A 25,388-nucleotide genomic window follows, 5' to 3' on the forward strand; every position below is an offset into this window, starting at 1 on the left:
TCCTAGTCTTGGGTTGATACCTGATATTATTGATTTTCTATCCAAAGAACTCCCTTTAGTATTTCTTGTCATTTTGGTTTGGTTTTTATGAATTCCCTCAACTTGTGTTTATCTGGAAATGTCTTAATTTCACCTTCATATTTAAGAGACAATTTTGCTTGGCAGGCAATGTTTTTCCTTCAATTTTTTAAATATGTCATCCATTGCCTTCTTGCCTGCATGGTTTCTGCCGAGGAGTCCGAGCTTATTCTTATTGGCTCTCCTTTGTAGGTGACTTTTCGTTTACCCCTTGCTGCTCTTATAATTCTCTCTTTATCTTTGGTTTTGGCAAGTTTGATTATAATATGTCTTGGTAACTTTCTTTTAAGATCTACCTTATGTGGAGTTCGATGAGCATCTTGGATAGGTATCTTCTCATCTTTCACAATACTAGGGAAGTTTTCTGCCAACAAATCTTCAACGATTTTCTCTGTATTTTCTGTTATCCCTCCCTGTTGTGGTACTCCAATCACTCATAGGTTATTTCTCTTGAAAGAGTCCCACATGATTCTTAAGATTTCTTCATTTAAAAAAAAAATTCTTTTATCTGATTTTTCTTCAAATATATTAGTGCCAAGTGATTTATCTTTTAGTCCAGAAATTCTAGCTTCTACTCGCTCAACTCTGCTCTTCTGACTTTCTATTGAGTTGTCTAATTCTGTAATTTTATTGTTAACCTTCTGAATTTTTGATTGCTGTCTGTCTATGGATTTTTCCAGCTTATTAAACTTTTCATTATGTTCCTGAATAATCTTTCTAATTTCTTCAATTGCTTTATCTGTGTGTTCCTTGGCTTGTTCTGCGTATTGCCTCATTTCCTTCCCGATGTCTTGAAGGGTTCTGTGTATTAAACTTTTGTATTCTGGCTCTGGTAATTCCAGGAATGCACTTTCATCTAGAAGATCCCTGGATTCTTTGTTTTGAGAGCCTGTTGAAGTTATCATGGTTTGTTTCTTTCTATGACTTCATATTGACTGTTGTCTCTGAGCCATCTATACGTTATTGTATTAGTTTATGCTTGCTTACCTTGTCTTAGCTTCTTGCTTTGTTTTGTTTTGGTATACCCCTACGGGTTGCTTGAGTGAGCTAGCCTGATTATTTTTGCCTTTGGAGCTCTGACATCCTTCCACAGATGGCTAGAGCTGTTTTCCAGTATATCAGTCTAGGAGTCCATTCAGTTTTCTTGTATGAATTCAGCTCAGGTTTCCAGTAAGCCGATCAAGGGTGAGGAGCAGGGGTGATTGGCATATATACCGGTATCTGACTGCAGGAGGGGGTCACACTCTGAACAAGGAAAGGTGCTGAGAACCAAACCCCAAGTGTCTCTGAGGAAAGAGCTTCCCCGTCTCCTAGACCATGCAGGTGGGTGGGTTCTGCAGATGAACCATGGGCACCCAAAGTTTTTGGTTGTAAGGACTGGGAGGTACCAGTTATCTTTGGACCCCTGTCACGGGTAGCTTGGTGACCTGAGTGGAGCTACCAGTCCTTAGGTCCCTGATGTGGGTAGGTGAGGACCTTGTTTAATAGGCAAAGCAATGTCAAATGTCAAACACCCACCTCTCCACTGCACAGCTGAAATGGTTGAAGTTGGCCAACAATGGCCTATGCTCCCAAAATAGGCCCACACAGGTTCATGAAGAAGGGAAGGGTGCTCAAAGTCCACGGATGGTTTATACCTGGACAGGAGCCGCTTCTGTTCTGATCTCCCCTGGTTAGTGGAGCTAGCAAACTATCTTTTCCCCCAGTTGCAAATTTTTTCCTTTCTCGAGGCCGGGAGGATGGCTCTAGGTGCTCAACAGTGCCTATCTCAGGCCCAGGGAATTCAGACACTGAAGCCGGCTTGGGTATGAGGGGACACAGCAAAATATACACAAGTACTTAGCTTTTACCAAGAGCGCTGTTCTTCTCGGGTTCTGGAGGTGTGAGTCGGCTGTGTGGTTGGCTGCTTCACCCTGAGGAAACTGCAGCCAAACCCTAGTACCAGCCTGCTGCCACCGCTGCTCCAGGAATGGTGCCTGAGGGCTCCCCGCGATTCAGGTCCGGTAACTCCTCTCTGCTTCTGAATGGTCTCTTCCTTCCACTGCCCCTCAGTTTGTTTTCTAAGCTTGCCTTAGAAGCTCATGGCTCCCAGCTTGTCACAAATATACTCGTTTCATTTGTTTTTTCAGGTCTTTGTTGTAAAGAGGGCTCGCAGGAGACATCTGTCTATTCCGCCATCTTGCCTTTGGTTTTGATATGTTGATAACTGCTTCATTGAGCAGAGGATGCAACATATGTCACCTTTTGCATGAATTTCTAAGAATCTGTGTGTGTGTGTGTGTGTGTGTAATTTGAAGAAAGTATTAAATGGGAAATATTGTAGATTATGAAACGAGTTAGGAGGCAGTTGTAATAGGGATGGTGAGATTATTGGATGGCTTGAATTTAGATGAGAAACTTAAAGGAGAAATTATAAGATGATAAACAGGCACAATGAACAGGACTTGGAAATTAGTTCTCAAGGGTGAGATGTCTGCCATTGTTATGGGGTAAGCAGGATAAGAAGTTGGGTGACATTCTTCTTTGATCTTATGCCTAAAATCAACAGGTGGTAGTTTCTTTAAGGTTGGTTACAGTTTGGAATCGGAAGCCATATCACTAACTTTCAATGGCTCTTTTACCATGTGTGATTTTGTAACATCTTGGTCATATTTTCCAATATGTTGAAATATTCAGCTTTTGCAAATGTTGAAAGATTTCATTACATAGTATATTGGACAGTTTTGAACTCACTGTTATGGATCGAATTGTGTCCCCCAAAAGATATGTTGGGTTGAAATGGACTGGACAACAATGAGTTTTTTGTTTGATTTTTAAGATATGTTGAAGTCCTAACTCCTACATCTGTGAATGTGATCTTGTTTGAAATAGGGCTTTCCTTTGGTAACAGTTAAATTAAACAAGGTAATATTGGAGTAGGCTGATTCCTAATCCTGATCCCTTCCGAGCGTTAGTTTATAAAAAGAGAGAAAAGGCATGGAAACAGAGTCACACACAGGGGAAGGCAGACTCCATGTGGTGAGGCAGGCAGGTGCATCTATAAGCAACAAAGGAATTTCTGGAAGCCGTCAGAAACTAGGAGAAAGACATGGAACAGCTCCTGTCTCAAAGCCCACAGTTGGAATTGACATACCCTGATTTGGACTTCTAGGCTCTGGAAGTGTGAGAAAACATACTTCTGATCTTTAAAGCTAATCACTTTGTAATATTTTCTTTGTTATGACAGCCCGAGGAAATGAAAACACCCATAACTTTCCCTAAATGCTAATTTCCACTTGAAAGTTAATATTTTATCATTGAAAACAAAAACATACTGTCAATTACTTTCTTTTAAGTGACACGTTCACTACTTGGATTTCTGAGAAAATGTGTGCCAAACAAAAAAGTCTGAATAATCACACTATTGCCTGTTACTTATTCTTTCCAGTAAATATAGTGTTCTATGCACAAATAAAGCAGTTGAAGAAATTAAGAAGGTTATTCAAGAGCATAATGAAAAATTTAACAGGGTGTAAGAATCCACAGAGAGACAGCAATCAGAAATTCAGAAGATTAACAATAAAATTTCAGAATTAGACAACTCAAGAGAAAGTCAGAGGAGCAGAGTTGAGGAAATGGAAGGCAGAGTTAGTGAGACTGAAGATAAAACACTAGGCACCAATATATTCAAAGAAAAATCAGATAAAAAAATTAAGAAACCCTAAGACTCATGTGGGAGTCAATCAAGAGAAATAACCTACGATTGACTGAAGTACCAGAAGAGGGAGGGAGAACAGAAGATACAGAGGGAATTGTTGAAGATTTGCTGGCAGAAAACTTCCCTGATATCATGAAAGATGAAATGATATCTATCCAAGATGCTCATTGAACCTCACATAAGGTAGATCTCCAAAGAAAGCTACTAAGACATATTAAAATGAAACTTGCCAAAACCAAATATAAAGAGAGAATTTAACAGCAGCTAAGGAAGCGACTTGACGGCAATGGGTTTTTAAGGATAAATGAAAAGAATAAGCTTGGATTATTTAGCAGAAACCATGCAGCCAAGAGGGCAATGGCATGATGTATATAAATAATTGAAGAAAAATAATCAATAGCCAAAAATCATATATCTTCCAAAACTGCCTCTCAAATATGAGGGCAAAATTAGGGTGTTTCCAGATAAACATAAGTTTAGGGCATTTGCAAAAACCAAACTAAAACTACAAGAAATACTAAAGGGACTTCTCTGCTTAGAAAATCAATAATATCAAATTACAACCCAATAGTAGAACACAAGACAGAGAAACTAGATATCAACTCAGATAGGGAAATCACAAAAATAAATCAAGATTAAAAAAAAAATGCTCAAAACAAGGAAACAGTGATGTCATTATGTAAAAGATGATAACATTAAATCCATAAAGAGAGACTAAAAAATGTTGTCTTAGATCTTTCATATGGAGAGGAAGTCAAGGTGATATAAAGAGATAAAAGTTCGGTTTAAACTTAGAAAAATAGGGGTAAATATTAAAGTAATCCCAAAGGAGAATAACGATCCTACTCATCAAAACAAAATACAAGAAAAACATAAAGACTGAACAAGAACAAAATCAGCAACAATGAAAAAGAGGAAAAGACAATATATAAAGAAAAACTACTCAGCATAAAAAATTAAGTGGAAAAAAGAAACTCAACAGCACACAAAAAAAGATATCAAAATGAAGCATTAAACTCCTACCTCTTCATAATTACACTGAATGTAAATGGACTAAATGCATCAATAAAAAGATAGAGAGTGGCAGAATGGATTAAAAAAAAAAAAACACAATCCATCTATATGCTGTCTAAAAGAGACACTCCTTAGACTTAAAGACATAAACTAAAACTCAAAGAATGGAAAGAAATATCAAGCAAACAACAATCAAAAAAGAGCAGGAGAGGCAAACTAATTTCTGACAAAATAGACTTTAAAGTTAAGTCTACTACAAAGGGTAAGGAAGGACACTACGTAATGATTAAAGAGACAATATACCAAGAGGATATAACTGTATTAAAAATATCTACACCAAATGACGGTGCTTCAAGATCATAAAACAAACTCTAACAGCATTGAAAAGTGAGATAGGCAGCTCCACAACAATAGTAGGAGACTTCAGCATACCACTTTCAGTGAAGGACAGAACATCCAGAAAGAAGTTCAATAAAAACGCAGAAGATCTAAACACCACAGTCAACCAACTTGACCTCATAGAAATATACAGAACATGGCACCCAACAGCAACCAAGGATACTTTCTTTTCCAATTCACATGGAACATTCTTCAGAATAGACCACATATTAGGTCATAAAGGAAGCCTTAACAGAATCCAAAACATCAAAATAATACAAAGCATCTTCTCTAACCAAAAAGCCATAAAAGTAGAAATCAATAACAGAAAAAGCAGGGAAAAGAGATCAAACACTTGGAAACTGAACAACACCTTGCTCAAAATGACTGGGTACTAGAAGACATGAAGGATGGAATGAAGAAATTCATAGAATCCAATGAGAATGAAAACACTTTCTATCAGAACCTTTGGGACACAGCTAAAGCAGTGTATGGAGGTCAATTTATATCCATAAATGCACACATCCAAAAAGAAGAAAAGACCAAAATCAAAGAATTATCCCTACAACTTGAACAAATAGGAAGAGAGCAACAAAAGAAACCCTCAGGTACCAATAGAAATCAAAAGTAAAAATTAGAGCAGAATAAAATGAAACAGAGAACAGAAAAACAATTGGAAGAGTTAATGAGACCAAAAGGTGGTTCTTTGAAAAAATTAACAAAGTTGATAAACCACTGGCCAAACTGACAAAAGAAAAACAGGACAGGAAGCAAATAACCTGAAAAAGAAATGAGATGGGTGATATCACAACAGAACCAGCAGAAATTAAAAGAATCATTCCAGATTACTATGATAAGTAGTACTCTAACAAATTTGAAAACCTAGAGGAAATGAAGAAATTTATAGAAACACACTACCTACCTAAACTAACACAAACAGAGGTAGAATAAATAAACTCATAACAAAAGAAGAGATTGGAAAGGTAATTAAAAAACTCCTCCTCCCCCCCAAAAAAGCCCTGGTCTGACGGCTTCATTGGAGAATTCTACCAAACTTTCAGAGAAGAGTTAACATCACCACTAATAAAGGTATTTCAGAGCATAGAAAAGGATGGAATACTCCCAAAATCATTCAATGAAGCCAGCATATCCCTGATACTAAAACGAGGTAAAGATACCACAAAGAAGAAAATTACAGATCTACATCCCTCATGAACTTAGACAAAAAAATCCTCAACAAAATTCTAGCCAAGAGAATTCAACAACATATAAAATAATAATAATAATAATAATAATTCACCATGACCAAGTGGGATTCATACCAGGTATGCAGGGATGGTTCAACAGTAGAAAAACAATCAATGTAATCCATCACATAAATAAAAGACAAGAACCACATGATCTTATCAATTGATGCAGAAAAGTCCAATGCCCATTCATGATAAAAACTCTCAGCAAAATAAGAATAGAAGGAAAATTCCTCAACATAATAAAGGACGTTTATACAAAGCCAACAGCCAACATCATCCTAAATGGGGAGTGCCTGAAAGCATTCCCCTTGAGAACGAGAACCAGACAAGGATGGCCTTTATCACCACTCTTATTCACCATTGTGCTGGAGGTCCTAGCTAGAGCAATTAGGATAGATAAAGAAATAAAAGGCATACAAATTGGTTAGGAAGTAGTAAAAGTGTCTGTATTTGCAGATGACATGGTCTTATACATAGAAAACTCTAAAGAATCCACAAGAAAACTATTGGAACTAATAGAAGAGTTCAGCAGAATATCAGGATACAAGATAAACATATGAAAGTCAGCTGGATTGCTCTACACCAAAAAAGAGAATGTCAAAGAGGAAATCACCAAATTAATACCATTTACAATAGGCCCCAAGAAGATAAAATACTTAGGAATAAATCTAACCAGAGACGTAAAAGACCTATACAAAGAGAACTACAAGACACTGCTGCAAGAAACTAAGATACCTACATAAGTGGAAAAACTTACCTTGCTCATGGATAGGAAGATTCAACATTGTAAAAATGTCTATTGTACCCAAAGTGATCTATAGATACAATGCAATACCGATCCAAATTCCAATGACATATTCTACTGAGATGGAGAAACAAATCACCAACTTCATAAGGAAGGAAAAGAGGCCCTGTATAAGTATAGCACTGTTGAAAAAGAAGAACAAAGTAGGAGGCCTCGCACTACCCGATTTTTAAAACCTATTATACTGTCACAGTAGCCAAGACAGCCTGGTACTGTTACAACAGACCAATGGAACAGAATTGAGAATCCAGACATAAACCCATCCACATAACAGCAGCTGATATTTGACAAGGGCCTAAAGTCAGTTAAATGGAGAAAAGACAGTCTCTTTAACAAATGGTACTGGCATAACTCGATATCCATCTGCAAAAAAAAAGAAACAAGACCCATACCTTACACCATGGACAAAAATTAACTCAAAATGGATCAAAGACCTAAATGTAAAACCTAAAATGATAACGATCATGGAAGAAAAGATAGCGACAACGTTAGCAGCCTTGATACATGGCATAAACAGTATACAAAACATGACTAACAATGCACAGACAGCAGAAAAGAAACTAGATAACTGGGAGCTCTAAAAATCAAACACTTAAGTTCATCCAAAGACTTCACCAAAAGAGTAGAAAGATTACCTACGGATTGGGAAAAGGTTTTTGGCTATGACAAATCTGATCAGTGTCTGATCTCTAAAATCTGCATGATACTGCAAAACCTCAACGACAAAAAGACAAATAACCCAATTAAAAAATGGACAAAGAGTATGAACAGGCACTTTACTAACGAAGACATTCAGCCAGCTAACAGATACATGAGGAAATACTCGTGATCATTAGCCATTAGAGAAATGCAAATCAAAACTATAGTGAGATACCATCTCACCCCAACAAGGCTGGCATTAATCCAAAAACAGAAAAGAATAAGTGTTGGAGAGGTTGTGAAGAGACTGGAACACTTAAACACTGCTGGTGGGAATGTTAAATGGCACGACCACTTTGGAAATCAATTTGGCGCTTCCTTAAAAAAAAAAAAAAAAATTTTTTTTTTTTTTTTTTTAAATCTAGAAATAAAACTGTCATACGATCCAGCAATCCCTCTCCTTGGAATATACCCTAGAGAAATAAAAGCCCTCACACTAACAGATATATGCATACCCATGCTCATTGCAGCACCGTTTACGATAGCAAAAAGATGGAAGCAACCAAGGTGCCCATCAACGGATGAAAGGATAAATAAATTATGGCATATTCACACAATGGAATACTATGGATCGATAAAGAACAGTGAGGAATCTGTGAAACATTTCATAACATGGAGGAACCTGGAAGGCATTATGCTGAGTGAAATTAGACAGTTGGAAAATGACAAATATTGTATGAGACCACTATTACAAGAAATCAAGAAATAGTTTAAACAGAGAAGAAAATATCCTTTGATGGTTATGAGAGTGGGGAGTGAGGCAGGGAGGGGGTATTCACTAATTAGATAGTAAACAAGAACTATTTTAGGTGAAGGGAAAGATAACACACAACACAGGAGGGGTCAGCACAACTGGACTAAACCGAAAGCAAAGAAGTTTCCTAAATAAACTGAATGCTTCGAAGGCCAGTGTAGCAGGGGCAGGGGTTTAGGGACCATGGTTTCAGGGGACATCTAAGTCAATTGGCATAATAAAATCTATTAAGAAAACATTCTGCATCCTACTTTGAAGAGTGGCATCTGGGGTCTTAAACGCTAGCAAGCAGCCATCTAAGATGCATCACTTGGTCTCAATCCACCTGGAGCAAAGGAGAATGATGAACACCAAAGACACCGGGTTAATTATGAGCCCAAGAGACAGAAAGGGCCACATAAACCAGAGACTACATCAGCCTGAGACCAGAAGAACTAGACGGTGCCTGGCTACAAGAGATAACAGCCCTGACAGGGAACACAACAAAGAATCCCTGAGGGAGCAGGAAAGCAGTGGGATGCAGACCTCAAATTCTTGTAAAAAGACCAGACTTAATGGTCTAACTGAGACTAGAAGGCCCCTGGAGGTCATGGTCCCCAGACCTTCTGTTAGCCCAAGACAGGAACCATTCCCAAAGCCAACTCTTCAGACATGGATTGGACTGGATTACAGGATAGAAAATGATACTGGTGAGGAGTGAGCTTGTTGGATCAAGTAGACACATGAGACTATGTGGGCAGCTCCTGTTGGAGAGGAGATGAGAAGGCAGAGGGTGTCAGAAGCTGGCTGACTGGACACGAAAATAGAGGGTGGAGAGAAGTGTGCTGTCTCATTAGAGGGAGAGCAACTAGAAGCATATAAACCAAAATCAAACCGACTGCCGTCAAGTCGATTCTGACTCATAATGAACCTATAGGACAGAGTGGAACTGCCCAGTAGAGTTTCTAAGGAGTGCCTGGCGGATTCGAACTGCCGACCTCTTGGTTAACAGCTGTAGCACTTAACCACTATACCACCAGGGTTTCCAGGAGCATATAGCAAGGTGTATATAAATTTTTGTGTAAGAGACTGACTTGATTTGTGAACTTTCACTTAAAGCACTATATAAATTAAAAAAAAAAAAAGAGTATATTATGTGGTAGATCTCTTGGAAACATAACCTACATAATTGTCATATATCTATTTACCACAGGAAAGTAGAGACCCAAGATTACCCAAAGTCAGACAGGTTGTTGGATCCAGCTCCAGGATGAAAACCCAATTACAACAAAGTCCAAAGTCCATGATATTTTTCGTCTCTGAAGCTAACACTGTACCAGGTTCTCTTCCTAATTAAAAAAAAAAAAAAAAGGTAAATGCTCTCAATTGAAACTGTTGCATTGAACATATAAGGGCTAGTGAGTATAACTATAAAATTGTCCCAACCGGTCTTAGAAATCAAGAGCAGTGTTGCAAAGGTGATGTTGTTGTTGTTGTTGGGTGCCGTCCAGTCGGATCCGACTCATAGTGACCCTATGCACAACAGAACAAAACACTGCCCGGTCCTGCACCATCCTTACAACCATTGTTATGCTTGACCCCATTGTTGCAGCCACTGTGTCAATCCATCTAGTTGAGGGTCTTCCTCTTTTCCGCTGACCCTGTACTTTGCCTAGCATGATGTCCTTCTCCAGAGACTGATCCCTCCTGACAACATGTCCAAAGTATGTAAGACGTAGTCTTGCCATCCTTGCTTCTAAGGAGCATGCTGGTTGTACTTCTTCCAAGACAGAATTATTCGTTCTTCTGGCAGTCCATGGTATATTCTATATTCTTTGCCAGCACCACAATTCAAAGGCATCAATTCTTCTTCGGTCTTCCTTATTCACTGTCCAGCTTTCACATATGAAGCGATTGAAAATACCATGGCTTGGGTCAGGCGCACCTTGGTCTTCAAGGCGAGATCTTTGCACTTCAACACTTTGAAGAGGTCCTTTGCAGCAGATTTGCCCAATGCAATGCGTCTTTTGATTTCTTGACTGCTGCTTCCATGGCTGTTGATTGTGGGTGGATCCAATAAAATGAAATCCTTAACAACTTCAATCTTTTCTCCGTTTATCATGATGTTGCTCATTGGTCCAGTTGTGAGGATTTTTGTTTTCTTTATGTTGAGGTGCAATCCAAACTGAAGGCTATGGTATTTGATCAAGTCCTCTTCACTTTCAGCAAGCAAGGTTGTGTCATCTGCATAACGCAGGTTGTTATTGAGTCTTCCTCCAATCCTGATGCCCCATTCTTCTTCATATAGTCCAGCTTCTCAGATTATTTGCTCAGCATACAGATTGAATACGTATGGTCAAAGAATACAACCTGACGCACACCTTTCCTGACTTTAAACCCATCAGTATCACCTTGTTCTGTCCAAACAACTGCCTCTCCATCTATGTTAAGGTTCCTCATGAGCACAAGTCAGTGTTCTGGAATTCCCATTCTTCGCAATGTTATCCATAATTTGTTATGATCCACACAGTCGAATGCCTTTGCATAGTCAATAAAACACAGGTAAACATCCGTCTGGTAGTCTTTTGCTTTCAGCCAGGATCCATCTGACATCAGCAGTGATATCCCTGGTTCCACGTCCTCTTCTGAAACCAGCCTGAATTTCTGGCAGTTTCCTGTCGATATACTGCTGCAGCTGTTTTTGAATGATCTTCAGCAAAATTTTGCTTGCGTGTGATATTAATGATATTGTTCTATAATTTCCACATTCAGTTGGATCACCTTTCTTGGGAATAGGCATAAATATGGATCTCTTCCAGTCAGTTGGCCGGGAAGCTGTTTTCCATATTTCTTGGCATAGATGAGTGAGCACCTCCAGCGCTGCATCCTTTTGTTGAAACATCTCAATTGATATTCCATCAATTCCTGGAGCCTTGTTTTTCACCAGTGCCTTCAGAGCAGCTTGGACTTCTTCCTTCAGTACCATAGGCTCCTGATCATATGCTACCTCTTGAAACGGTTGAACATTGACTAATTCTTTTTGGTATAATGACTCCGTGTATTTCATCCACCTTCTTTTGATGCTCCCTGTGTCATTCAATATTTTCCCCATATAATCCTTCACTATTGCAACTCAAGGTTTGAATTTTTTCTTCAGTTCTTTCAGCTTGAGAAACACCGAGTGTGTTCTTCCCTTTTGGTTTTCCATCTCCAGCTCTTTGCACATGTCATTATAATACTTTACTTTGTCTTCTCAAGACACCATTTGAAATCTTCTGTTCAGTGCTTTTACTTCATCAATTCTTCCTTTTGCTTTAGCTGCTCGACGTTCGAGAGCAAGTTTCAGAGCCTCCTCCGACATCCATCTTGGTCTTTTCTTTCTTTCCTGTCTTTTCAATGACCTCTTGCTTCGTGTATGATGTCCTTCCACAACTCGTCTCGTCTTCGGTCACTAGTGTTCAATGTATCAAATCTATTCTTCAGATGGTCTCTAAATTCAGGTGGGATGTAGTCAAGGTCATATTTTGGCTCTTGTGGACTTTCTCTGATTTTCTTCAGTTTCAGCTTGAACTTGCATATGAGCAATTGATGGTCTGTTCCACAGTCAGCCCCGGCCTTGTTCTGACTGATGATATTGAGCTTTTCCATAGTCTGTTTCCACAGATGTAGTCAATTTGATTTCTGTGTGTTCCATCTGGCGAAGTCCATGCGTATAGTCGCCGTTTATGTTGGTGAAAGAAGGTATTTGCAATGAAAAAGTTGTTGGTCTTGCAAAATTCTATCATTCAATCTCCAGCATTTTTTTTCTATCACCAACGCCACATTTTCCAACTACTGATCCTTCTTCTTTGTTTCCAACTTTCGCCTTAAAATCACCAGTAATTACCAATGCATCTTGATTGCACGTTCGATCAATTTCAGACTGCAGCAGCTGATAAAAAATCTTCTGTTTCTTCATCTTTGGCCCTAGTGTTTGGTGTGTATATTTGAATAATAATCATATTAACTGGTCTTCCTTGTAGGTGTACAGGTATTATCCTATCACTGTCCGCATTGTACTTCAGGATAGATCTTGAAATATTTTTTTTGACGACGAATGCAACTCCATTCCTCTTCAAGTTGTCATTCCCAGCATAGTAGACTATATGATTGTCCGATTCAAAATGGCCAACACCAGTCCATTTCAGTTCACTAATGCCTAGGATATCAATGTTTATGCGTTCTGTTTCATTTTTGATGATTTCTAATTTTCCTAGGTTCATACTTTGTACATTCCAGGTTCTGATTATTAATGGATATTTGCAGCTGTTTCTTCTCATTTTGAGTCGTGCCACATCAGCAGATGAAGGTCCCTAAAGCTTTACTCCATCCACCTCATTAAGGTCGACTCTGCTTTGAGGAGGCAGCTCTTCCCCAGTCATCTTTTGAGTGACTTCCAACCTGCGGGGCTCATCTTCCAGCACTATATCAGACAATGTTCTGCTGCTATTCATAAGGTTTTCACTGGCTAATGCTTTTCAGAAGTAGACTGCTGGGTCCTTCTTCCTAGTCTTAGTCTGGAAGCTCAGCTGAAACCTGTCCTCCCTGGGTGACCCTGCTGATATCTGAATACCAATGGGATAGCTTCCAGCATTACAGCAACAGGCAAGCCCCAAGAGTATGACAAACTGACAGACACGTGGGGGTGCAAAGGTGATAGCTAAGTTTAATTGATTCATAATAAAGAGTTTTCTTGATTTACAAAATAAGAGGATGGAGAAAGCAGCGTGGCAAGTGAGATAGTATGGTAAGGATCAGCGTGATAGAGTTTGGTTGCTGCAGGTAATTCAATATGGCTGGAACAGAAAGTGCTAATGGATGTGGTATAGCCAAATGAATTAAAGGACTTATACATTTTGTTGCTAAATCTGTCATGTATAAAATTAAATATAAAGGGTTTAAAACGGGAATTGTTAAACAAGGTGAAAGCAATTGGCTCACCATCTGCATGTGAAACTACCTTTCTTGCGTGTTTAACTAGAAGAACAATAATCTACCTGCTTATTCTTTTCTGGGCCCTCCTTTGTTTATCTTCATCTCTTTGCCCAAGAAACTACTTTCTATCCACCCTCTTATTCGCCACCTCCAAAATATTCATGTCAGAGCTCAGTCGCTCATCTCTAATTCTAGCAAAAATACTCTTTATCCTACGAAGGTTCCCTGATTTCTCTTAAGAAGAAAAAAACTCGTCTGAATCACATCCATTTCTCCTGTGCATTATAAATGCCTTAAATTAGGCATTTTTTAAATTTTAGATGTATTAATCAAATACTTATCAAAGTGCAAGGCAAATATTTAGGGTCTTAGGATGATCTAATGAACAACTGAAAAATAATACTCCTGCTGGCACCAAAAATGAAAAAACCAAACACAGTGCCGTCGAGTCGATTCTGACTCATAGAGACCCTATACGCACAGCGGTTACAAATTCAGCTGCCAATCAAAAGGTCAGAAGTTTGAATCCACTAGCACTCCTTGGAAACCCTATGGGGGCAGTTCTATTCTGTCCTATAGGGTCACTATGAATCGGAATGAGTTGATGGCAACCAACGGGTTTGGGTTTTTTTTGTTCATTTGTTTTATTTTTTATAATGGAGCTTATTTTTCTAGTAGATAAAATAAGCAGAAATAAACTAGTAAAATGAAATATGTTGGATGATGCTGTCTGCTGTGGACAAACATGAAACAGTGAAGGGAGTTAGGGACAGCTGAGGGCTGGTAAACTGAAACAGGGTGATCAGCTGTAGCTCCACTTAGAAAGTAACCGATTTAAATGTGGTGAAGACATTGGCTATTATACGTATTGAAAAAAGAAAGCTAGAAGTAAAAAGTAGATGCAAATCTGTGGCTATTCTATACGAAGTGTATTCAGCACTTAGATCTTTCTTCTAATCCACTAGCTCAAGTAAAAAATCAGTGTTGAGCATATTTGACAAATGCTTCATGCAAGCAGGGAATGGAATATATGTCACCTTTACATAAATTTCTAAGTAGCTAAGTCTCAAGGCTGTCTGTGACTCTGCTCTTAGCTCAAAGAAGTTCTCTATAATGTCCCCATACACTAAACAGGACTCTCAATGTTAATTAATGAGATAAGTCTACATTTTCATCTATTTTGTACAGAAAATATGTATAACACCAGGTTTTGTTTAGTCTATTTTCTGCTGAGTTTCCAAAACTAGAGAAGGCATGCAAAAAATCAACATAATATTCCTGATTCCTCACACCTCTTTTGGAAAAGAACACAGCCTGCACCTCTATTGTAATAAAGCCAGGGGAGCTGCAAAAATCTCCTTTTCCCAGAAACTTTCAATCCCTGAATATAAAATGTCTTGAAATAAATGAGTTTGTCTATTTTTTGAAAGATATGGATATAATTCTGTAGAACCAGCACCATGATTCAAAGTTCTAAGGTTCCTGTTTAACTAATTTGAGAAGAACATTGATGTTTTCTCACAGTCTGGAGGTCACAGTCCAGAGCTCCAAGGCTTCCAAATTTGGCACACTGAAGAGGAAACAACACCTCCTTCTGTCTTTCTGAATAGGACATTGAACTTATCTCTCATCTTTCACCTACATGCTTACAAATGTACTCTCTTGCTTTAATTGTTTTTTTTTTTTTTTTTTTTTTAATTCCTAGAATAAACGTGTGCTGGAGCCAGCTCACACTGGCTTATGATAGCTGATTGTTAAATATTGAGGAATTTTGGAAGCCTGTGGTTAAACCATTCATAGTTTGAGATCATCCATGGTAGGAGCATTTATACCACAGAATTGGCAAATGCTACAAATCAGGTTGTGTTGCGCTGTGTTGTGGTGGTGGTGGTTCCAGTAACCAGCACACCACTGAGAATAACCATTATGGACCAGACACTGCATTAATGCTATGTATACTGATATGAATAAGACAGTATTTCTGCTCCCCGGAAACTTACAACATAATAAAGAAAATAGACAGGCTAACTATAATTATGTGACAGCCTAGAAATTGTCTTTGAGCACACAGACACCTGAGGGACACCTATCCCAATCACTGAGTGCAGAGAGTGGTGAAGGAAAGCATATGAAAGAGGATATGATGGGTCTGTGTCAGCATACAGAAAAAATGCCAAAGCCTGGAGTAGTAAATATCTAGTTTTCATGTGTTCTGAAGAGATGGCAATAGTTATGTGTGAATGCTAGCACAAGAAATGAGACTGCATATAGATTCAATGTTGTGATAATAAAGGCAAGAGTGTTGGTATTATGCTGATAATCGTAGGAAGTCATTCAAAATTTGTAAGGAATGTGTCACATAACTAGATCTGCAATTGGAAGAATGTTCAGTGGGTGTACTATGAAGAAAAAAAGGAGAAAATCTTGTAGGTAGCGAGGTAAGCTAAGAGATTGTTACAGTACTGATGATATTATAGCAAGGTGATTTGAACTAAGACGGGGCAGGCAAACAAGAAAATTAGATAGGAACAAGACTAAAGTGGCACGCCAGCCCAGGGGCAGGGACTAGGACACAGGCCAAAAAACCCAAACCCTTTGCTGTCCAGTCAATTCTGACTCATAGCAACCCTATAAGACAGAGTAGAACTGCCCCATAGAGTTTCCAGGAGCACCTGGTGGATTTGAACTGCCAACCTTTTGGTCAGCGCCTATAGCACTTAACCACTGCACCACCAGGAGGCAGGAGGGAACAGGAAAGCTGGTAAAAAGGAACCCAAGGTTGAAAAGGGAGAGTGTTGACATGTCATGGGGATGTTAGCCAATGTCATAGAACAATGTGTGTACTGACTGTTTAATGAGAAACTGGTTTGTTCGGTAAACCTTCATCTAAATTACAATAAAAAAAAAATTAGACCCAGAGTATATTCTCTAAGATAGACGATACAGTCTTAATAAATGTAAAACCATAGATATAATAGAGAATAGGATCTCTAATCACAACAAAGTTAAATGTATCTTTTTTTGGCATATTCATACAATGCAACAGTAGTCAGCAAAAAAAAAAAAAAATGAAGTACTTACTGATACATTGAAAAACATGGATGAATCTCCAAAACATGTGCAGTGAAGAAGAAGGAAAAAAAAAAAAAAAGAGAGACCGAATAGTACATACTATGTGATTACAATTGTAGGAAATTCTAGAACAGAAAAGGTCCATCTGTATTGACAGAAGTCATTTCAATGATTTCTTGGTCAAGGAGTGTGGGGGAGGACACTGAGGGAATGAGATGAGGCACACTGATATGATGGAAATGCTCTATATCTTAATTGTGGTAATGATTAAATGTGTGTATACATTTGCCGTAACTCATTGTACTATTCACTTAAAATGTGTACATTTTATTATGTACAAATTAGGTTTCAATAAAGTTGATTTTAAAATATAGACATTATAATACCAAACACTGTAAAATTTATTAGTGTAAGTTCCCCGGTCTGATTACTTCTCAAAAAAAGAATGCTAAATTTAATGATCAGAAATTTGGCAGGTAATCGTTATAATGCAGACTCAAGGAAGAAACAGGTAACAGATCTCACCTCTCCTAAAGGAGAAATCTATTGGTAGCATAGACACTAGATAAACAATTAGTTATTTGAAGAGCAATAAATGGGAAGATGGTTGGGGCTTATCTTCAGGTTTATGGGATGGGATGGGGAAGAAGGTGTTACTAAAAGGTGATGTAGGTAGCAGAGCATTAGGGATAACTGGGCTAATTAGGGAGGAGCTCCCCTCTCTTTGATCTGATGTAGCTGTTGTTGCTGTTGTTGCTGTTGAGTGCAGCCTAGTTGATTCCCACTCATGGCGACCTTATAGGACAGAGTGGGGAGAGGGAAACTGAATCAGAGCTAGAGCTTTCTTAAGGAGGTCTTTCTCACTCTGCCTTTCCCCATGTTCTGGGTTTTGACCACAGATTGGTCACTGGGCTCCTCCTTTGAGGCTGTCTCTGAGAAGCTCTACTCTGGGTCCTGCCCTGCTCTGCCCTGGTAATGGTGAAATTTCTGTAGGATTCGAACAACCCGAAAACCAAAGGACGTAAAGAGATGTTTGCAGGTCTGATACAAACATGGACCCAATAAGGAGACAGCGAGGGGAATTAGCTCAAGTGGTAGAGCGCTCGCTTAGCGTGCGAGAGGTAGCAGGATCAACGCCTGCATTCTCCAGTTTTATATGCTCCTAGTTCCCTCCCCTAATTCCGTGGTCACCCAGTGGTATTCGGATTTACCTGGCTTTAGCGAGGACAGTGCCACTGTGTTCTGTGCTTCTGTGCTAGGTTTGAAAAAGAAATTAAACATTGCATACAAAACAAAAAGGGAACACAGTGGTCAAAAAGAATTCTTCCAAATACGTGGTTTTTGGGCTTTAGCACAAAGTTAAAAAATATTTTTCAAGAAAATAAATTTTCTCCGTTTGGGAACTAAGTATGAGGAACACCCTGAGAATTGTGTCAGGAGGCACAAGCAGGAGAGTCTGGGTGTGCTGACTTTTTGCTTTTATTCACATGACAAGCCATGGGCAGGGAGCAGAAGAAAATCTCTCTTCTATCAGCTTCTCTGACAGCTGACCAGGTATTACGGAGAAAGGGTAGAGAGATTTGGGACCAGCATGTGTGAAGGTGAGGGCTGGCATATTCATTCGGGTGGTCAGATATGCTTTTACAAAGAAGGTGACAGTTGACGCTTCTACTCATCTCCCTGAAGGGCTCATTCTGACGAAAATATGCTCAAAATAAATTGGAAAAGAGATCTTCCTCTAACTTCCAAGATGAAACGTACTTTAAAATGTGTTTTTGAAATTGAAATATTATGTCACTTTCAAAGAAACTGCGTGAGGTTCTGTATTAACCACATCTCACCTGGCATTCAGCTCAGGCGGCCAGAGCAGAGTCACCTTGCTGGTGGGGACATTCGGTCTCTGCAAGCGCCGGGTTCCGAAGATCGCGAAGATCCCGGGGCCTTCAGGGTTTGCTCCTCTATCCAGCCTTCTCTTTTTTATCGCTGAAACCTCTGTCTGCCACCACGTGATTCCTGTCAGCATTACCCCATGTATAGAACATAGGAGAATATTTTTATTGATTAAATATGCTTTTCTATTTCAGGCTGGGATAGCTGAGTCCCGAGGCCCGGCAGTTCTGGGGCAGGGGGGCGGGGCCCACAGCTGGAATGTGCTCTCTTCACTTTCAAGAGATAAAGAAAGCGAAGTTGGGATAGAGGAGAAAAGTTTTCCCCAGGAGCTTTTCCAGTAATCTCTATTCCTCACTCTCCAGTGTCAGAAAGTTCTTATCCCAAGCGACATCTGCGAAGTTCTGCCCTCAATCCGGTCCTGGCTGGGGTTTGGTGACCTCAAGTTCCCTGCAGCCCAGGTAACCAGGAAAGCAGCTCTGGTGCGGTGTGTTTGGCGGCACCCAGAGGTGGGGGAATTAGCTCAGATGGTAGAGTGCTCGCTTAGCATGCGAGAGGTGGCGGGATCGATACCCGCATTCTCCAGTTTTGACTGGCTTCTCCCGCCTGGTTTGTAAACTCTATTCTCAATTTGACTCTGTTCTTCCGCTTACAGCCGAGGAGCTTCTCACTAGGAAACTTGGGCACCTTTGTTATCTCAGTGTTACTACTCCCCACAGAGACCACTATCGCTTCTTGTCCCTTCCGTTTCTGCACCACGATTGCGCTTCTGATGAAATTTCATTAAAACTGCTCTCATCAGAGCCACGGGGTAAAGTGCCATGTGAGGTTTTTTTTTTTTTTTTTCTTACTAGGACCATTATTTTCATCCCCACTCCCAACCCCCATGAGAATCGTCTGTTTCCTGAATTTATTTAACACCAAGTAGTTTTGGGAGCCCTGGAGGCGCGGTGGTTAAGAGCTCTCAGCTGCTAACCTAAAAGTGACCAGTTCCAATCCACCAGCCCCTCCTTGGAAACCCTATGGGACACTTCTACTCTGTACTATGGGGTTGCTGTTAGTCGGAATCGACTGATGGAGATGTGTTTCTTTCTTTCTCTCTTTTTTAAATTAACTCTTGAACTACTCAATTTCCTTTGTCTCCACTTTTTCTCCACCTTTTTATTAAGCACGAGTGTTCTGTGAGATTCTATCCTCAGCCCCTTCTCATCTTCAGCTAAGTTTGGGGTATCTGTAGTCATTCAGACTTTGTATGTAAATATTTCTGTAAATGTAACCCTTCCCCTGCAAGGATGTTCTGAACTATTACCTTATCCCAGAGCTATCCAGTATGCATCATATCCAATTTTAAATATCTTAGTAGACACATTAAAAAGGGTAAACAGAAACAAATTAAATTGATTATAATATCATATTTTATTTATTAAGCTATTATTTCAACAAGTGATGATATGAAATTAGTAAAGAAGTATTTTAAAATTTTTTTCTAATACTAAGTTTTGAAATACAATAGGTGTTTTATACTTACAGCATCTCATTACAGGCTAGACACATTTCAAATACTCTATAGCCACATGTCACTAGATGTTAACCGTATTAAGCAGTGCCTCCCTCTAGAGTTTATTTCTCCTGCCTTCAAATACAACCTCTATCTGCTTTCTGTAGGGCCACATCTATTGAGTTCCACTCTTTATCCCCTACTCCCTCACTGGTACCTCCACTTATGAGTATTTCAGAACTCATAGGATGTGAACAGAACCCAATAATTTCTCTCTCCAAACTGCTTTAGTTAAAGAAGTTCCTGTCTTAGAGAAAAACACCATCATCCATACAATTGCCCAACACAGAGACCCAAGGACTTTCACATCCCTTATCAGCATGGGCATTCAGTGTTTCACTAAATCCTCTTCATTGAACGTCTCTGTCTAAATTAGAAAAACTAGCTTCTTTTTATTTTCCCCTTCAATAACACAAGCTGATTTGGCTCTGGGCCGTTGAATAAGCTATTGCTTCTGCTTGGAGGTCTCAAGAGCCTTCAGGTACCTGACTTTTCCATTAAATTGCACTCACGTTAAAGTCATCTTCTCAGAACGCCTTTCCCTGAATCACATCAACTGTTTTACTTCCATCATTTCTGAAATCATCTGGCTTATTATCTTATTTTTATTTCTTATCTTCCCATACAAAAATGTAACCCTGTCTTGCTGGTGACTAAATCCCCAAGACTAATGTATAATATAATACCCCAGAGCCTAACACCTCAGGTGGACCCTTAATAAATGTGTGCTGAAGGGACGGAAGGATGAATGCATCTAGTGCCACTGCCAGTACTCTGTGTATCTATTCAGCATCTTTGCCAGGTCTATTAGGATAATGCCAGAATGCTCCTCCTGACCTTTGAGTTATAATCAAACATTACAAATGCACATATCCTTTGACCCAGCGATTCTACTTCCTACAGTATTCTTGGACATATTCCAGAAAAATGTACGTATGAAGATAATCATTGCAGCAATAGTTGCAACACCAAGGGTCTGAAAACCCCTGAAAGGCCCATCTATAGGAGAACAGTTTAATATATGGCAGATCTATAGAATGGAATCTTCGATTAACTTAAAAGGGGAAGGGAGTCACAAGATTAAAAAAAAGAGAGAGAGATTAAATGTCTATTGCTAAAAGTAAATTTTCCAAAGAGTGTATAGCAAGGAGCCAAAACTCAAACACATACGTACTGCTGTGAGGTCAATTCCAACTCATAGTGACCCCAATGGACAGAGTAGAGGTTTCCAGGGCCTAAGGAGCCACCGATGGATTCGACTGCTTTAACCACTGCACTACCAGGGCTCCAGCAAGGAGGCAACCAAAAGAAAAGAAAAGAAAAGAAAAAAAAAACAGCTGGCGTCGAGTCTATTCTGACTCATAGTCATGCTATAAGACAGAGGTGAACTGCCCCTTAGAGTTTCTAAGGAGTTGCTGGTGGATTTGAACCGCTGACCTTTTGGTTAGCAGCCAAGCTCTTAACCACTGCACTAGCAGGGCCCCAGAAAGAAGCCAATTACCCAAAAATACACTTAGGTACATTGAGCATTTCTTTTACATTCTTTGAATATTCTTTGGAAAGAATCATAAGCATTTGATAATATTGGTTGCATCTGGGCTAGAGAATTGAAGGCCACAGAACACAGCTGGGAGGGAAATTCTTCACTGTTATCATTTGGAAACTTCTTGAATATTGAACTCTGTGATTGTATTACCTGTTCAAAATATGCAAAATTTTAAAATGAAATATCTGTCTCAGTGGTCTCCGTGTTTTTCTGTTTTTCCAAAGAAAAAAGACAAATGTGAATTCATTGTATTCTTCATCCCCAATTTCTGGACCAAACTTTCTGGACTCTCTACTCTCTTTTTACCTACAAAGATAATTTGGATGTCCACGGTCAGAAACTAAATATGCTCAGGACTACAGAAACCGTGATAAAAGAGGTTTTCAAAATTAAAGTGTTTTCTAATCTTGGCAACACTTCTCACTTGCCTACCCAAGGTTGAGAGTGGAGATAAAGATTAGATTGGTGATAGAATGAGGGAAGGGAAAGGGGAATCCCAGGCAGGCAGCCTTCATCAGTTCCCATGGGTTTTAATGGCCTGGAGGCAAGGGAGTGAAATTTCAACTACTCCACCAAATGCCTACAGGTGCTGGAGTAAAGGGACTCAAGCCACAGAAATATCAGCTCAGTATTAGCTTCCCAGCTACCCACAGCTCAAGCCCTCTGTGAAGGAAGATCAAACAGTGCCTGCTGGGGCACAAGGATTTAAGGGAGACAGGGGCTGAACTGTAACCAGAGGGAGCTCTAGACTCATCAATAGGCCTGAGGTTCCACAAAGGCCAGCTGTTAAAATACCCCCCTGCCATTCACTCTACACGTAATGTCCTCACATCTTCTCCCAGACCCAGGCCTTGGACAGAGGAGGTCTTGCAGATCTAGCAGGCCCTGGATCAAGTTTCTGTTACGTGGTCCTATTCTCAAAGGTTCCCTTGACCACTCTCTCAATCAATATTATTCATTGAATAAAAATGGGATTTAATGGATGAGATCTCCATGTATGCTAAGGGCACACTGTGAAAATGAGATTCCCGTGTGGATGAAGGTCAGAAAGAAAATCTATCACACTACTCGGAAATAACTGAGTCGAGGGAGTATGTGTAGCCTCCAGATATCAGGGAGAAAGCCCAGTGCTGCTGCCTGGAGGAGCTGAAGATTTTTTGATGATGGGATGGCTCAGGTAGAATGTGGAGCACAAGGGACTTACAGTGTCCTTGGAAGGAGAATGGGAGGAACAAGAAGCAGTAGACTAAACAACTCTCCAAACAGTGCATGGTCCCCACCTGTTTCCAGATAGGTCTTGTAGTGTCAACAATTAAAGCTGAACGTTGATTTCTTTCTTACAATTATTTTTCAGCAACTGAAAAACAAAACAAATTCCCTTTCATGTCAAAAAGGTAGAATATTTAATTGGAATTTTAAACTAAAATTGCTTATCTCGAATTACATATAAATGTACAAGTTACCCGGTAAACATGGTTTTCTACTTATACATAGCTAGTTACACTGGGGGAGCCCTAGTGGTGCTGTTGTTAAAGCGCTCGGCTGCTAATCAACCTGCCAGCTGCTCCGTGGTAGATAGATGAGGCAGTCCGTGTCCACAAAGATTTAAGCCCTGGAAATCCTATGAGGCGGTTTTGCTCTGTACTTTCAGTTGCTGTAAATCAGAATGTACTGCACAGCAGTAGTTTTGGTTTTGCTTCAGTCACACTGGGAGATGGCAAATGAAAGTGGAGCCTGGAAACACAGACCCTAAATCATCTCCTAGATGTCACTTCGTCAACACTCAGTTGATAATCCTAACTCTTTTTAAACACAAGAGCCACAAAACATTCTGGGATATCTGTGCTAATTAACTCGGCAGTTGTCAGCATGGCCACCACTATATAAGACGGGCTCTCTTCTCTTCCATGAAATCTGGGAAGTATGAATTGTCTTGGAGACAGGAAAGTTCCCACAGTGATCTTCTCCAGGTCTTCCTTAGTCCCTCCTTCCTCCTGTCAAATCAATGATTATTCCCTCTTTCTTGCCCAAGGCAGCCTCTGAGATGCTAAGCAGTTACTGTATATGGATCCTGGCTTCAATCTTGGTGGCAAGAGGGTGTGACATTTGTTGATCCGAATTACAGATTAACCAAAATCTTGAAAGCAGAGGTGGATGAAGAGAATTAGCTCAAATGATAGAGCACTCCCTTAGCATGTGAGAAGTAGTGGGATCCATGCCCTCATTTTCCAATTTTTCCTCTGGCCAAAGACATGACAAAGACCAAGGAAATCAGGGAAAGTGTGGTGGGGACAAGACCCCAGGTAGGCTAGAGTAAGTTCCAGGAAGTAGAGTAAAAGGCAAAGTAATTTCCTCTGTACTGAACTGTCCTGAAAATTTTCATTGATTTTTGTGGGGCTCTAGCCTATGGGAGAAAGACCTGGCCATCTACTCTTATAAAGATTATAGATTAGGAAACCCAGTGGGGCAGTTCTATTCTGTCACATGGGGTTGCTATGAGTCAAAATTGACTCAACAGCACACAATGGCTTGGGAAACAAGAGAGCTATGGTTGTCCCCACAGAAAGGCTAGACAAATGAGAGAATTTGTGAGGCTGGGATGTCCCAGTTTCATGGGCATGGGGAAGGGGCATAAAGAGAGAGAGAGTCTGTGAAAGGAAGATTCAGATACCCAGCGAAATCTTCAGAGAAAGTTGATGTGGGAAGAGGGGGAACAAGAGGGTAATTGGAAATCCGTGGTGACCAGGGAAGTATAACAGTCTGTCTCAGGTCCCACCATCAGTGACCCATCATCACTGACAGTACAGGTCACTGTAATGACCGTACAGATTTATATTCTTAGAATGGCCTCAAAAATTAAAAAAGGAAAACATACATAAAGTTTTCCAGCACCAGTGCCAGAAGCTGAGGTGATTTTTCCTCTAGTTTTGAGGCAGAAATATACAAAATACAAAGGAAAAAACAAAAAACTCCTAACTGAGAATAGTGAAAAGCAATTTTGTCCCCATCAGTTTTCAGATCCTGGAGGGGGTCATGACAGTGAAGAGTAGGGAGAGAGACTTCTGATTCTCCTGTTGCAGAGCAGCAAGTGTCCTGGCATTTCACCCATAATAGCTCACAGCTTCCCTCTCTTTCAACTTGAGCTAAGCACCTGAGACTCAAGTCCTTGGGTCCTGAGCCATCAAGAAGCCTCTTGATTATGCTCTTGACATGAAGGAGTCCTTGGAAAGGGGAGGTTCTTCAACAAAACTAGCAGTCCGAAGGCCAGTGATGCAGTGTAGAGGACTGGGTTGAGAAAATGTTCACAGTTGGCTCAGCTGCATACACACATAGTGCCATAGAGGTGGTCACTGGGCATCTTTGTTCATTCTTTTATAGGCTGGTTGGCTCATTGCAGGGCCCCCGCTCCAGCTGACAGCCTTCATTGAGAACTTGTCCAGTCTTGCTCCAGAGTTGGCACTGCAGGTTCCCTGTCAATCACTCAGGTTTCAACACAAATGTCACTTTTTCAGAGAGCCTTTTTCTGACTACTCCGACTAAATCAATACCATCTGTAGCTTCATCTTCTACATCAAATATATCTGAAGAGCATCACTGAATTACTGCCGTATTGTCTGTCTCCTCCATAGAATGTATGCTTCCTGAGCCTTGTCTGTTCTCGCTCTCTCAATGTATCCCCAGTGTCTAAAGTTACACC

General features: G+C 39.9%; 1 non-coding gene across 1 annotated transcript; it reads left to right on the plus strand.

Moving 5' to 3' along the window:
* Window positions 1–19,099: 19,099 nt before the first annotated feature.
* TRNAA-AGC (transfer RNA alanine (anticodon AGC)) lies at window positions 19,100–19,172 on the plus strand. The gene has a single exon. It is a non-coding gene; the product is annotated as a tRNA-Ala (tRNA).
* The last annotated feature ends 6,216 nt before the right edge of the window (window positions 19,173–25,388 follow it).

The sequence above is a fragment of the Loxodonta africana genome, chromosome 1, assembly GCF_030014295.1.
Source record: "Loxodonta africana isolate mLoxAfr1 chromosome 1, mLoxAfr1.hap2, whole genome shotgun sequence".
In the NCBI taxonomy this organism is placed as follows: domain Eukaryota; kingdom Metazoa; phylum Chordata; class Mammalia; order Proboscidea; family Elephantidae; genus Loxodonta; species Loxodonta africana.